This window comes from Nycticebus coucang, chromosome 3 (genome assembly GCF_027406575.1).
Source record: "Nycticebus coucang isolate mNycCou1 chromosome 3, mNycCou1.pri, whole genome shotgun sequence".
NCBI lineage: Eukaryota > Metazoa > Chordata > Mammalia > Primates > Lorisidae > Nycticebus > Nycticebus coucang.
Window position 1 is genome coordinate 37,158,025 of NC_069782.1, and position 17,117 is coordinate 37,175,141.

Here is a 17,117-nt window from a genome sequence, read left to right on the forward strand (position 1 = left end):
TGAAATAAGCTACAGAACCAAAACAATAGTTAAACATACACATATTATAATTCTGTTTAAACAACTTTCCTCAATTTATTTGACAATAGAACTTCATGCAATAGTTTTCTGTTTCTTCATGTTACTGTGCTAACGGCTATACTTCTGCTAAGTAGTCTTTTTTTTTTATTAAATCATAGCTGTGTACATTGATATATTCATGGGGCATCATTCACTAGCTTCACAGACCATTTACCAAGTTTCACATATACCCTTGTAAGATGCACCGCTGGTGTAATCCCACCAATCCCCTTCCCTCCACCCACCTCCCCCCTCCCTCTCCTCCCTTTCCCCCTTCCCCCTATTCTTAGGTTGTAACTGGGTTACAGCTTTCATGTGAAAACCCTAAATTAGTTTCATAGTAGGGCTGAGTACATTGGGTACTTTTTCTTCCATTCTTGAGATACTTTACTAAGAAGAATATGTTCCAGCTCCATCCATGTAAACATGAAAGAGGTAAAGTCTCCATCTTCCTTTAAGGCTGCATAATATTCCATGGTATACATATACCAAAATTTATTAATCCATTTGTGGTTTGATGGGCACTTGGGCTTCTTCCATGACTTAGCATTAAGAATTGGGCTGCAATAAACATTCTGGTACAAATATCTTTGTTATGATGTGATTTTTGGTTTTCTGGGTATATGCCCATTAGAGGGATTACAGGATTGAATGGCAGATCTATTTTTAGATCTCTAAGTGTTCTCCGTATCTCTTTCCAAAAGGAATGTATTAATTTGCATTCCCACCAGCAGTGCAAAAGTGTTCCCTTTTCTCCACATCCGCGCCAACATCTCTGGTCTTGGGATTTTGTGATATAGGCTAGTCTCACTGGAATTAGATGGTATCTCAAAGTAGTTTTGATTTGCATTTCTCTGATGATTATACATGATGAGCATTTTTTCATATGTCTGAAGGCTGCGTGCCTGTCTTCTTCAGAGAAGTTTCTCTTCAAATCCCTTGCCCAGCCTGCGATGGGATCCCTTTTTCTATTCTTGCTAATGCATTTGAGTTCTCTGTGAATTCTGGTTATTAAACCTTTGTCGGAGACGTAACCTGCAAATATCTTCTCCCATTCTGAGGGCTGTTTGCTTGCTTTACTTACTGTGTTCTTGGCTGTGCAGAAGCTTTTTAGTTTGATCAAGTCCCAATAGTGTATTTTTGAAGCTGCTTCAATTGCCCGGGGGCTCCTGCTGATAAAATACTAGCCCAGACTGATTTCTTCAAGGGTTTTCCCTGCACTCTCCTCTAGTATCTTTATAGTTTCATGTCTTAAGTTTAAATAAATCTTTGATCCAGTGAGAGTCTATCTTAGTTAATGGTGAAAGGTGTGGGTCCACTTTCAGTCTTCTACAGGTTGCCAGCCAGTTCACCCAGCACCATTTGTTAAATAGGGAATCTTTTCCCCACTGAATATTTTTAATTGGCTTGTCAAAGATTAAATAACGGTAAGTAGCTGGGTTTATCTCTTGGATCTCTATTCTGTTCCAGACATCTACTTCTCTGTTTTTGTGCCAATACCATACTGTTTTGATCACTATCAATTTGTAGTATAGTCTGAAGTCTGGTAGCGTAATTCCTCCTGCTTTGTTTTTATTTCTGAGTAATGTCTTGGCTATTCGAGGTTTTTTCTGATTCCATATAAAACGAAGTATTGTTTTTTTCAAGATCTTTAAAGTGTGACAGTGGAGCTTTAATAGGGATTGCATTGAAATTATATATTGCTTTGGGTAGTATGGACATTTTAACAATGTTGATTCTTCCCAGCCATGAACATGGTATGTTTTTCCATTTGTTAATATTTTGAGCTATTTCTTTTCTTAGAGTTTCATAGTTCTCTTTATAGAGATCTTTCACGTCCTTTGTTAGATAAATTCCCAAATATTTCATCTTCTTTGGCACTACTGTGAATGGGATAGAGTCCTTAACTGTTTTTTCAACTTGACTATTTTGGTATATATAAAGGCTCCCGATTTATGAATGTTGATTTTGTAACCTGAGATGCTGCTGTATTCCTTGATCACTTCTAAGACTTTTGTAGTAGAGTCCGTAGTGTTTTCCAGATATACAATCATATCATCTGCGAAGAGTGAAAGTTTGATCTCTTCTGACCCTACGTGGATACCCTTGATCGCCTTTTCTTCCCTAATTGCGGTAGCTAAAACTTCCATTACAATGTTAAAAAGCAATGAGTAGCCTTGTCTGGTTCTTGATCTGAGTGGAAATGGTCTCTATCAGTTTAAGAAATGTCCCTTCTATACCAATTTTCTTAAGTGTTCTGATCATGAAGGGATGCTGGATATAATGAAAAGCTTTTTCTGCATCGATTGAGAAAATCATATGGTCTTTGTTTTTTAATTTGTTTACGTGCTGGATTACATTTATACATTTACATATATTGAACCAGCCTTGAGACCCTGGGATAAAACCGATTTGGTCATGATGTATAATTTGTTTGATGTGTTGCTGGATTCTGTTTGTTAGGATCTTGTTGAATATTTTTGCATCTATATTCATTAGTGATATTGGTCTATAATTTTCTTTTCTTGTTGGGTCTTTTCCTGGTTTGGGGATCAGGGTGATGTTTGCTTCATAGAACATTTGAGGTAGTCTTCCTTCTTTTTCTACCTTTTGGAACAGGTTGAGTAATATAGGTATTAATTCCTCTTTAAAAGTGGTAGAATTCTGGCATGAAACCATCTGGTCCTGGGCTTTTCTTTTTAGGGAAGTTTTGTATGGTTGATGCTATTTCCGAACTTGATATGGGCCTGTTCAACATTTCCACTTGATTCTGGCTAAGTCTTGGAAGGTGACGTGCTTGCAAGTATCAGGTGGGGAAGGAGGCACCAACCTTCCCAGACTAATCTATTGGCTGGGTGGCTCCTCCTGACTCCACGCAGCACTGGAGCAAGCCACACAAGAGTAGTCACCAGACCCCTGTGATCCAGTTCCCAGAGACCTCTTAAACTCTCACCCGAGACAGGTGCAGACTGAGACAATTGATTTGGACTTTTTGAACTGAACCAATCGCCTGAGGACAAATCAGGTGGTTCCCTGGGTGCACGGTGGTAGGAAGGTTTGATTTTTCTTTTCCAATTGTTTGCCGGTGGGGGGTGGGGTGACTTAATTGCTAATATTTCTCCACAGCTGAGACTTCAATCCAGAGTATCTGTTTCACTAGGGTGGAACAGAAACCAGCTGAAAACAAGACAGAACCACTTAGCCCCATCACACCAGACAGGGCCCCAGTTTCTCAGGACACAACACTGTACAGGCCCTCAACAAAGCCCCAGGGGAAAAATTCAGAGGGAGTAAAACAACTATGAGGCAGAATCAGCGGAAAAACTCTGGTAACATGAATAACCAGAATAGATCAACCCCCCCAAGGAAAGATATGGCAGATGCCATTGAAGATCCCATTCATAAACAATTGGCTGAGATGTCAGAAATTGAATTCAGAATTTGGATTGCAGACAAGATTAACAAAGTGGAATTAAGAATTCGAGGAGAAATTCAAAAGTTGTCTCAAGAATTTAACGAATTTAAAGACAAAACCACCAAAGACTTAGACACACTGAAGCAAGAATTTGCAGCCCTCAAAGATATGAAAAATACAGTAGAATCCCTCAGCAACAGAATGGAGCAAGCAGAAGAAAGGATTTCTGACATTGAAGATAAAGCCTTTGAACGCTCCCAAACTCTCAAAGAGGTAGAGAAATGGAAAGCAAAAACGGATCATTCTCTCCGAGAGCTCTGGGATAATTCGAAGAAGGCGAATATCTAAATCATAGGGATTCCAGAAACAGATGAAGTGGCCTTGCTGGGCACAGAGGCCCTTCTGCATGAAATTATGAAAGGGAATTTTCCAGACATGCCTAGAGATTCTGAAATTCAGATAGCGGACAGCTTCAGAAACCCAGCAGGACTCAACCCCAATAAGACATCTCCCAGGCATATCATAATTAATTTCACTAAAGTTAATATGAAGGAGAAAATCCTCAAAGCTGCCAGGAGAAAGAAAACCATTACCTTCAAAGGGAAGAATATGAAAATGACTGCAGATCTCTCTGCTGAAACTTTTCAAGACAGAAGAGGGTGGTCATCGACTTTTAATCTCCTCAAGCAAAATAACTTTCAACCCCGGATCTTGTATCCAGCTAAACTGAGTTTCATTTATGATGGAGAAATTAAATATTTTAATGACATTCATATGTTGAAGAAATTTGCCATAACAAAACCAGCTCTTCAGGATATTCTCAGACCTATCCTCTATAATGACCAACCCAATCCTATACCACAAAAGTAAACTCATTCAGAAACTTAGATCAAACTCCAATTTCCACACTGGCGAAAGGGTTAAAAATGCCCACTGGACTTTTGAAAAACTCGATACCCAAAACTTCACCAGACTTATCAATATTCTCCATTAATGTGAACGGCTTAAACTGTCCTCTAAAGAGGCATAGGTTAGCTGACTGGATACAAAAACTCAGGCCAGATATCTGCTGCATACAAGAGTCACATCTTAACTTAAAAGACAAATACAGACTCAGGGTGAAAGGATTGTCGTCCATATTTCAGGCAAATGGTAATCAGAAAAAAGAAGGTGTTGCAATTTTATTTGCAGATACAATAGGCCTTAATCCAACAAAAGTAAGGAAGGACAAGAATGGCCACTTCATATTTGTTAAGGGTAATACTCAATATGATGAGATCTCAATTATTAATATCTATGCACCCAACCAGAATGCACCTCAATTTATAAGAGAAACTCTGAAAGACATGAGCAACTTGATTTCCTCCAGCTCCATAATTGTCGGAGATTTCAACACTCCTTTGGCAGTGTTGGATCGATCCTTCAACAAGAAGCTGAGCAAAGAAATCTTAGATTTAAACCTAACCATCCAACATTTGGATTTAGCAGACATCTACAGAACATTTCATCCCAACAAAACTAAATACACATACTTCTCATCAGCCCATGGAACTTACTCCAAAATCAATCACATCTTAGGTCACAAGTCTAACCTCAGTAAATTTAAAGGAATAGAAATTATTCCGTGCATCTCCTTGGACCACCATGGAATAAAACTTGAGCTGAGTAACAACAGGAATCTGCATACTCATACAAAAACATGGAAGTTAAATAACCTTATGCTGAATGATAGCTGGGTCAGAGATGAGATTAAGAAAGAAATCGCCAACTTTTTGGAACAAAACGACAATGAAGACACGAACTATCAGAACCTCTGGGACACCGCAAAGGCAGTTCTAAGAGGGAAATTGATAGCACTGCAAGCCTTCCTCAAGAGAACAGAAAGAGAGGAAGTTAACAACTTAATGTGACATCTCAAGCAACTGGAAAAGGAAGAACATTCCAACCCCAAACCCAGTAGAAGAAAAGAAATAACCAAAATTAGAGCAGAATTAAATGAAATTGAAAACAAAAGAATAATACAACAGATTAATAAATCAAAAAGCTGGTTTTTCGAAAAGGTCAATAAAATAGATAAACCTTTGGCCAACCTAATCAGGAAAAAAAGAGTAAAATCTCTAATCTCATCAATCAGAAACAACAAAGACAAAATAACAACAGACTCCTTAGAAATCCAAAAAAATCCTTAATGAATATTATAAGAAACTATATTCTCAGAAATATGCTAAGTAGTCTTTATAGAACACTCTGGAAACTCCTGCAGAATTCAGCAATGGCATAGCATTTAATGGGCACTTTCCCAGGAAACACACGAAGTGGAGATGTGTTTTTGTTGCTGTAGTTTGTTTCTAGTCATTTAAAAAATATGTTTGCTCTGGTTGAACTTAGTAAAGTTTTATGACATGATTTTCTCACAATACTTATGTTTTCCTTTTTCTGTCTCTGCTACAAAGTGTCTTCAATCTTCACAGTTCTAATGCACAAGTGTATAAAGGGACATTTATGCCAGACATACGTGAGGGTTAATCATTCACACAGAGTCATGTACATATGTGATTGAAGCATTCAGTGATAAATGACTTACGGGTCAATATGAAATTGTGCATATAAGGAATTCTTATAATAATTCATATGCCTGACATGATAAAAAACAAAGCAAATGGAATAGACAAGAATACTTTGGATGTCAATCGAGTGTTAAAGAATAAGCTTTAATTTTCCTGCCATGTAAAAAACATGACTTGTATCTGCTCCTAAAATAAAAGCTCATGTGCCTTTAGAGAATACAGTATTTCCTGAGAAGGAATCTTGTTTGATTTTATCATGACTTTCATGGTAAATTAGATGAATAAAAGTGTTACTGTTAAATGTAAGGAACTTGGCTCGGCGCCTGTGGCTCAAGCGGCTAAGGTGCCAGCCATGTATACCTGAGCTGGTGGGTTCGAATACAACCTGGGCCCACCAAACAACAATGATGGCCGCAACCAGAAATTAGCCCGGTGCCCGGCGTTGTGGTGGGCACCTGTAGTCCCAGCTACTTGGGAGGTGGAGGCAGGAGAATTGCTTGAGCCCAGGAGTTGGAGGTTGCTGTGAGCTGTGATGCCACAGCACTCTACCCAGGGCAACAACTTGAGGCTCTGTGTCAAAAATAAATAAATAAATAAATAAAAATAAATAAATAAAGGACCTTTAAGATATAAATATACAAATGCATTTAACATAAGAATTTAAAAATGGGTTTATCTTTGTAGACTCTTAAATTGTCACGTTGGCCATCCATCTGGTGTGTTATCAGGGTTTTTATAATTTTGAGATTTAAGAACCTGTATAATTGTAAAATTTGAGTATAAGTTAAAACTTAGATCTAAATCAATTTATAAAAAAGGTTAAAATGAATGTAAACAAACAGTTATGAAAGCTTGTGCAAACCTCATAGGGGAATACTAACATTTAATCATTAACTTTAATTTATTTAATTTTTATGAAGTATTAATGCCTGTTATTCTAAGTTGTGCTATTATAGCTGTAATTGTTTTACTGAATAAAGGGAAAAATATTAAATTAAAGAAGATCTTAGGCAACCAGGGAATTGTTTAAGACATTACAATCTATATTTAATTATTAGTGAGTTGTTATCCCTTCAACTTAAAAATGAAACATTCTAAAAGTAGAAATTTGTTCTTAGATATAATTAGAGGTATACAAAAGCAATTACATGTGAGAATATCTATACAACATTATTTACAAAATCCTTGAAATGAATTACTAGAAAACATAATAGTTAGATTTTTTTTTTTTTTTGGTGGCATATTTAGAGAATGTCATGTTATCTATTTCCCACAACTCAGTTTTTAAGTAATATTTAAAGGCATGGGAAAATTCTCATAGTACACTGTAAGATTCAGAGAAGAGAGAAGTTAATGAAATCATATGCATAGAGGAAGTCTAATAGTGTAATATAATGAAACTGAATCACCTACAGAGAGTAAACACTATATAAAACACTTACATATAACTGCTTAACAGTGGTTATCTCTGGAATGATAGGTCATTTTTAATATTGTTTATATTTTCTTTTATTGTATATATTGTCTCCAAAAACTACATAATAATAAAAACTGTTATTTCTAAAATGGGGTTAGAAATCTTGCCCGTAAGTTAAGTTATAAATTTGCATATATGAAATAAAGTTTATTATTTTTTCTCTAACTCATCTTAAAATTCAATACATTTTCCATACAGTAATGTCTTATTGAAAGAAACCTTATGTTTACCAATATATATTCACTGATTAAAATATATTAGTCTCCTATATTTTTGATCATTGAGGCATCACTGATATGTTTATTCATTTGTTCATTTAAAGACATTTTATGTACCTGCTAAATCTTTCAGTTTTAGTTGTTGAGGGTACAGCAAAAGAGCACAGTACACCTAAATTCTTACTTTTTTTAGTAGTTTAAAATCGCAAGACAGAATGAAAAAAATTTATGCTGGAGGTGGAGGGTTTCAACCCAGCCCTGGCCAAAAATTGCAAAAAAATAAAAAACAAAAATGTCTGCTGGATTACTTTTGTGTAGGTTTACTAATTTAAATTCATACATAAATTCAGCCTTTTCATTTGTGGCAAATTTGTTATCATGAAGGTGCATAACACTACTTTATAAATGCAATAGAGTAATCAAAATTTAGTGAAGTCCTGTTCTCTAGTCCTGCGAGAGGACTCCAGCACGCATTTGTTTTTCTTTTTTTTTTATTGTTAAATCATAGCTGTGTACATTAGTGCAATCGCCTGTACCCATTCTAAGATGCACCATAGATATGGCCCCACTCATTACCCTCTCTCCACCAAAACCTCCCCCACAGATTGTCACTGAACAGTTTTACTAATGTATAAATTCTGGCTTAAATGTGGCTCCTTTCTGTGATTCAGTTATCTCATCTATAAAATGGAAGCATTAATGGTATTTACATTGTAGGGTAATAATGTAAGGTAATAATGATTAAACAAGGGTTAACACACGTAGAATGCTTAGTGTGGTGATCGGCAGGCATTAAATATAAATTCATTATTCAGTGCTGTTCCATTCAATTGAAACTGATTTTTTTTTTTCTTTCAGCCAGAAATGGTTTTTAGGCTGAGCTGTCTTTTCTGTGTTCACGTTCCTGTATTACAACATATGCTATGTACATTGCTGTTTGTAAGGACCAATGCATGACCTCCTATCTGATATCTGGGTTTATAATCTTTTTTCGCTTGATGGCCTCTGGAAACAATCATATTTTATGGACTAAAATTACACAGTAACATTCCACATGTATATAACTACCTGGATTAGTGTAAGTTCAGAAAGGGATAAAATGTTAAGTCTTTCTGATTTATGTGTGTTGAGAAAGAGACAGTTTGTGAGACATCATTGCTTAGATAAGCAATAAGTTAATAGACACTATATTGTAAAATTGTGGTATCAGCGTGGGTTTTATTTTCACTTTTGTTATACATTTTGTGATACATTAAAGTTTATATTTCTGTGATATCGATTAATAAAACCTTTTATTTGTATGTGGCATTAATTTCTACATATCTGCCAGGAACTTCCCTGTCTCTTATCAATCTCTTTCTTCTCTCTCTCAAGATTGAGTATTTTGTATCTAAATGATTTTCGGAATTTTCATGAGACTCATCAGTTACCTTACATGGAAAACGCTTAGAATTCACTTTTTCTTCTAACCTATTATGTTCTTTTAATAAAATGTTATTACTGATAAGTAAAGACTTACTACTGCCACGTTATCAATTGATTTCTGATTGTTTTGTGGGCCTCCCTCTTTTCTGTCTTCCTTTGTTAAAAGTGATTTTCTGTGCTAGTATGTTTTAATTTCTTGCTTTTGATTTTTTGTGTATGTATGGTAGGTTTTTTCATTTTAGGTATCATAAGGCTCGCAAAAAACATTTTATAACCAATTACTTTAAACATGTGACTACTCTCTCACAAAGAAACAAAAATCAAAGAGAAATCTAACAAAATTCTACATTCTGACTCCATTCCCCTTGGTTTTTAATTTCTTATTGTTTCTCTCCATCTCTTATTATACTATCTATTTCAAATACATTTGTTATACTTATTTTGAAAGGTTAGTCTTTTGGTACTCCTTCTTGAGATGTAAGTGTAATATACACTTAATTCTTTTACAATCACAGCAACAGAATACTCTGGCTGGGTCCTCACTGTTGCTGGTGACTTGTACACCTTCAGATTATTTCTTGGCAATAATTAATGTCCTTTCAAATTGAAGAACTCTTTTTACTGTTTTTTGTAAGACAAGTCTGGTGTTGATGAAATTTTGTTTGTCTAGGACAGTCTTTATTTCTCCATGTTTGAAGGATATTTTTGCAGGATATGACTGAGAGTTAAAGTTTTTTGTTTCTTATTTGGGTTAAATCTGCTTGGTGTTCTGTGACCTCCTTATACCTGAAGATTAATATCTTTCTCTAGGTTTGGAAAGACCTCTGCTGTTATTTCTGTGAATGAGACTTACCTCCAAACTTCTCTCTCTACCTCCACTTTAAGGCCAATAATTGTTAAATTCGCCCTTTTGAGGCTATTTTCTAGGTATTGTAGGAGTGCTCCATTCTTTTTCTTTTTTTTTTTTTTAAATTCTAAAAGGACATACATTTTCCAATAGCCCATCTCCATGATTAGTAATTTTTTTCTTCTGCTTGGTCAATTCTGCTGTTTAGAGACTCTGGTTTAAACATTTCTCAGTTTATCAATTGAATTCTTCGGGTTCAGAATTTTGGCTTCTTTTTCTTTTTTTTTTTTATTAAATCATAACTGTATACAATGATATGATTATGGGGCATCATACACTCACTTCATAAACCATTTGACACATTTTTATCACAGTGGTTAACATAGCCTTTCCGGCGTTATCTCAGTTACTGTGCCAAAACATTTACATTCTACATTTACCAAGTTTCGCAAATACCCCTATAATATGCACCACAGGTGTGATCCCACCGATTCCCCTCCCTCTACCGAATTTTTTGTCTGAAAAGTCCAATATCTCCATCCCTCCTGGGTTGGTCACTGGCATATTAATTAGTTCTTGCGATAAGTGATGTCTTCCCCAATGTTCTTGATGCTCCTGAATATTCATCGCTGAGTATCCACAGCAATGGCAATGATGAGTTATGCATGTATTTTAATCATCTCAGCCTGGACTTGTTTGAAGCCATCCTTCTTCAGAAGGCTTTCCAAATATTCAAGAGAAATTGAATATTTGAGATCTAAGTCTTTATTCACTGCTGCCATTTCAGCAGTGGGGGTATCCCAAGCTCAGTAATTCAGTAACACTTGCACATGCCTTGTGGTACGACCTCGTGGGACTTGAGTAAGATATCAGGGAATTCTCTGGAGTACCAGGCAAAGTTTCTCACACACGTCCCTCCCTCTCTGTCTTGGCTGCTGTACTTAGAGGGGAAATCATGTGGGCACTCCCTCATAGCCCCCAGAACCGGATCATACCTCCAGTCTCACCTAAAGCTGGTGGTGACTGTTGTCTTACCTTATTCAGGGATGCTTATTCAGAATCCCTGTACTCTTCAGTTAGTCAGTGTGAATCCTCCAGGGACTGGGTCCTTTATTTTAAGGCAGCATATTTCCTTCTGGTCCAGGGTGGGTCCAGAAATGTCTTCTAGGAATTCAGGCCTAGACTCGGGGACTTCTGAAATCTGCTTGGTACTTACTTTACTATTGCAGAGCTGGCTGGTACTCAAGTGCAAAACAAAGTCCTCTGAACTGTCCCTTTCCGTTCCCCATGTGGAAGAAGCCTCCCTGAGCTGCCCTGACTGTAGTTGGGGGGATGAGGAGCGATGACACAGCCACTTGCCTGGCCGCCATTGCTGTGTCTCCTTGGGTCAGGAGCCCTCAAAGTCCAGTAGCACAGCTGCAGGAATTGCCCAAGAACCACAGCCTTTGTAGCCTGACTGCCTTAAAATTTAGCGCAGGCTCCAGGCTTCTTTTGGTCAGCTGATGGTGGGGCTCGAACTCAGGTTTTTCTTGGTGAAGGATTTCTGTCTGCTGGCCTGACTGAAATGCTTTCTCCATGGGAATTGACAGGATTCTGCCTGGTGCTATGCTCCCCTGTGCAAGGGCAACCCTGAGTTTCAAACCAAAGTTGTACATAACTTTACTTGCCCTCCTCCAGATACACAGATCTCTCTCTACCGGGTATGGTGGCAAGGCGCTGTGGGGGTTGGGGAAAGAGCTGGGTAGTCAGTGCAAGATTCTCTGCTCTTCCCTCTTCAGTTCTTCTTTCTTTAATATGTTAACGGGAGGTAGCATGATCACTCATTTGATTTGGGGGTCTTTTGAAGGCGTTTGTGTATGTGGATAGCCCTTGACTTTGTTGTTCATGCAGAGGGATGATTGCCAGAGGTTTCCATTCCATCACCCTTTCATATTTTCTTTATCTGCTCCTCAGTTGATTAGTAATTAGTTCATATCTTGGTGATTGTGGATTGTACTGCAGTAAGCATATGCGTGCAGGTGTTTTTTTGATATAATTACTTCCTTTTCCTTGGGTAGATACCCAATAGTAGGAAGTTTGAATCAAATAACGGATCTAGTTTTAGTTCTTTGAGAAGTCCCCATACTGTTTTCTGTAGAGGTTATATTAATTCACATGACCATCGACAGTGTATAAGCATCTCCTTTTCACCTCATCTGCATCAATATCTGTCATTCTTCTTTTCTGGACTTTTGTCATCCTATGACTAGTGTTTTTATCTCAGTTTTATCCTTTCCAAAATTGGTCAATGGCTCCTCATTTTCTACAAAATTACATTAAGTTCCTTGGCTATTTAATCCAGAGCTATTAAGATTAAGAACTTTCCTTTCTTACTTTGCTTTACTTCTTGACTCTACAAGTTTACAGTTATATTTTGGGAATGTTGACTAGTTTTAACCTTTAACATACCACCTGGACCCAGGTCTTTTTTTCATTGCTCTTATATTTCTTCTTACTAGGTATATCTTTTTCCTTTTTTTCTTAGAAAAAGACATTCATTTATCAAAAGTGAGCTTCTACATTACCTCCTGAGCATTTTCTATTCCACTAAGTAGATACAGTTGCAGTCCTTGTACACCTTTACTGCTCCTCCAAAGACATTTCACTAAGTATTTCAAAGGGTGGCTCATCCGTGTATTTCCACACTAGAGTTGGGGGCTGGGACCATGTGTTTGTGCCCATCTATCCCTAGAGTCTCTGATACAGGTACTTAGTAAATATTTCTTGGTTGGGATATTCATGTTAGACAGATGTTGGATTCTGTTAAAATTGATTATATAAGTTGAGTGATCTTTTCATATTTAACTAAATTACAATTGAGAGATGAGGAGAGGGAAGAATTCTCAGAGTACTAAGTGCCTGACCAGGGATTATAGTGCAAGATAGCTGCTAAAATGACCTGCTATAAACTTAAGACCACTATTACCTCGTAATTGGTAAAACAAACCATTCTGACTCTAAGAACATTTTTAATAGCCACTGTCACTCACCAGTCAGAGCCTGCTAGCCCCTCAAAACTTCACTAGTTTTCTTTTAAAGTAATATGCAACATTTCTTTTGTTCTGAAAGAATTCCCACCCTTCTTTCTTTTCATTTCTATTTTTTAGACATACCACAGACAATTCTGGTCTGTGTTTATGCCTTAAATTGTAATTCTGTTTTTATATATTCTCCCCGATACAACATTTTGTATAGAATATTCATTTCTATGTTTTTGTTTGTTTGTTTTCAGTTTTTGGCTGGGGCTGGGTTTGAACCCACCACCTCTGGTATATGGGGCCGGCGCCCTACCCCTTTGAGCCACAGGCACCCCCTCATTTCTATGTTTTATATGACTTTGCCAACTCCACAAATGATGGAGTGTCTTTCTAACATGGTTTAGAAAGTTGTTAAACTCTGTAAATGATGGCTGGTACATCCTCTGCCAGAACTCCAATGAGATTTACCTGTGGAAACCCTTCTGGCACTGTTGTCACTATCTGGTATATTGCCCACCAGTTTCCCAACCATTATGGAGATTACAATGGAAAAATCAACAAGGAAAAACAATTTTAAAAGTCATGTATATTTATGGGCGGCGCCTGTGGCTCAGTGGGTAGGACACTGGCCCCATACCGAGGGTGGTGGGTTCAAACCCAGCCCCGGGCCAAACTGCAACAAAAAATAGCCTAGCATTGTGGCAGGTGCCTGTAGTCCCTGCTACTCAGGAGGCTGAGGCAAGAGAATTGCCTGAGCCCAGGATTTGGAGGTTGCTGTGAGCTGCGATGCCACAGCACTCTACCGAGGGTGACAAAGTAAGACTCCGTCTCTAGGAGTCATGTATATTTATAAGCACACAAATATAGATTTATTTATTTATAGAGTATATATCATATATACACACACACAAATTCACTTTGAAATTTGCATGGCGACTCTCGCTCATAAAACAAATCCTGAAGAAAATGAGTTAATTCAGGCTTTTGATGGGCTTATGTCTTTCACGACTTTTTGTGTAGCTTTCTTATTTTGGTAACATGTGCCAGTGGTAATGATGAAAAATCTGCAGCGGCACCTGTGGCTCAGTGAGTGGGGTGCTGGCCCCATATGCCGAGGGTGGCGAGTTCAAACCCAGCCCTGGCCAAACTGCAACAACCAAAAAAAATAGCCGGGCGTTGTGGCGGGCGCCTGTAGTCCCAGCTACTCGGGAGGCTGAGGCCGGAGAATCGCGTAAGCCCAAGAGTTACAGGTTGCTGTGAGCCGTGTGATGCCATGACACTTTACTGAGGGCAGTACAATGAGACTCTGTCTCTACACAAAAAAAAAAAAAAAAAAACAATCTGCTGGAGCCAACTCCCAGCAGTGGGCATCTTGATCTTAATTCAAGGTCAAGATCTTTAGCAGTTCAGCTGAGTCAGCTCAAAAGCTCATGGTCAACCCAGTTCTCTTGAGCATTGCTGCTCTTTTTGAGATGGAGTTGATGTCCATTCAAGTCAAAACGATTTTAATTTTTATTCTTTTATTAGGAAATTTAAATGACTGGTAGGTAAAAAATGCTTTGGAAATAAAGATCAATGCTTTTAAATATTTCAGGTGATAACCATCCCAATTAGCCTGATCTTTATACATTATATGAATGTATCAAATTGTCACATGTACCACCAAAATATGTACATCCATTATGTATGAAGAAAAAGAAAAGAAATCAATGTATTTTAATTTTAACAACCACAGAGCATAAAGTTTCAAGATCAATGTAAAAATGTTTCTTATGCTGAGCAGTGTAATGGAGATGAAATGGAAGGAGGGGAGGGCATAGATTGGGTGACCAAACAATCACACCTGACTCACAAAGTAGGGTAATTAAACTGATTTCTTTTTCAGTAACCATTCTAGTTTTGGTGTTTATAGTTAAGTCAAGAATTCCCCCCATTATTATCACTCCAATTCTTGTTCTTATATCAAAATGACTTTTTACCAGCATCTCTTTTAGTACACTCATCATGTCTTATGCTTAAAATACAAGATGGATTTTCTTTCATTTTGATATTTATTTAACAGTAACGTCTTACTGTTAAATCAATTGCTGCAAATTAGATTGATAGCCTTCAGAAGCAACAAGGTAATGACATATTTCTTATCTCAAATGTGATCGTAGAATATTTTCTGTCAAAATCTCCCATTGATTAAACTTCCTCTTTTAGAGAAGTTGATATACTGAAGTATTTAGGCAATTTCTGGAACTAAATTAGTTAATTTCAAGTATTATTCACACATTATTTGTTGAATAAATATAATTCTTATTAAATGAAGAAGGCCATTGAAAAATTTTCTCTGAAATATGCCTTTTATCTTTTGAAAGATTAGGTGATTTGAATCATTTTTACAGTTGAAAATAAAAATAATAGAATTGGGGTGATACTTTGTAATTCATTGATGCTAAGAATTGTTTTATTTTTAAGTATAGTTAATAGACACATGCTCTTTCTCCCTTTGTAAAGGGTCACCATCTTTTTATTAAAAGCATCCTTATTATCACCTTTATCATTAACAGCAATTTAAATTAAGTCCTATTAACAATGTTGGGTATGAGATGATATGATGTATACTTTATAACTTGTCTAGTTTTTTTAATGTTTAGTGTAATAGTGGCAGCTATTGTGCATAAATTTATTTATTTTGTAAGTATTCAATAAGTATGCAATGCAACATATTCATAAGAGTCTGTGACGGGATAAAATAATATTCTTTTGTTTTTGAGACAGAGTCTCAAGCTGTCACCCTAGGTAGAGTGCCGTGGTGTCACAGCTCACAGCAACCTCAAACTCTTGGGCTTAAGCGATTCTCCTGCCTCAGCCTCTCAAGAGCTGGGCCTACAGGCGCCTGCCACAACACCCTGCTATTTTTTGTCATTGTTGCAGTTGTCATTGTTGTTTTAGCTGGCTGAGTTTGAACCCATCACCCTTGGTGTATGTGGCTGATGCCCTACCCACTGAGCTATGGGTGCCACCCAAAATAATATTCTTTTTACTACTAAAATGCTATGAAGAACTAAACCATCCACTGCATTAATATTAAATATCATTAAATTTAATGGATTCACATTAAAATTAATAACAGAGAATAAGTAACATAACTGCATTAAATTCTTCTAACATGAAGCTCTTTCTCTTTGATGTGAACTGTCAGTTCAACTGAAGTCTCACTTCACTAAATCTTCATTCATTTTACAAAATAATTGGCTTCCTCTTATAGAATTTGATTCATGAATGGTCATATGTGTGGCTTAGTAATAACTTACTATTTATTTAGTTTTCATTTTAACTTTTAATCATAAATTTTAAAGCAACAACCAAACATGTCCCACTCTAAGCAACAAAATTAAAGAAAAGGCATTTAGAATGCACATTTTCCAGGTATTTATTATTAAAATAATCAAATAGGAGACCATTTGAGATGGCTCTCACAATCTAAGTTCCTAAATAAAAATGAAACAAGCTTAGCTAACCACAAATGGTCAACTGGGCATTAATGAAAGTATTGTATCAAATCTCCCGTGTCATAGTCCAATTTCTCAAACATCAACCAATCAGATAATTTTCTTTTTCTGTTAGAACAATAGAAATTTATTCTCTTATGTTCTAGAGACAAGATTTATGAAGTCATGGGGTCTATATAGACATATTTTAAGGAAAATACGAGGGAAGAATTTAGTTTTTGCCTTTCTCCTAATTTCTGGTATGGATGACAACCCTTGCTATTCTTTTGCTTGCAGAAGGTAACTTCAATTTTTGCTTCCATTGTAAAATGATATGTTCTCCCTCTATATGCAAATCATCTTTTTAAAGGACACCAGTCATATGGAATTAAGGGCCCACTTTACTCCAGTATGACCCTTTTTTAACTATTTACATCTGCATAGACCTGATTTCAAAATAAGTTTGCATTCTGTAGTACATGTGTGTAGGAATCCAACTTAATGTTTTGATGGACACAATTTAACCCATTAACACATATCAAATAATACAAGCAAAAAACAAGCACATCTTCAGAATTATTTCCTACAGGGGTCCACAAACTCATAGGATAC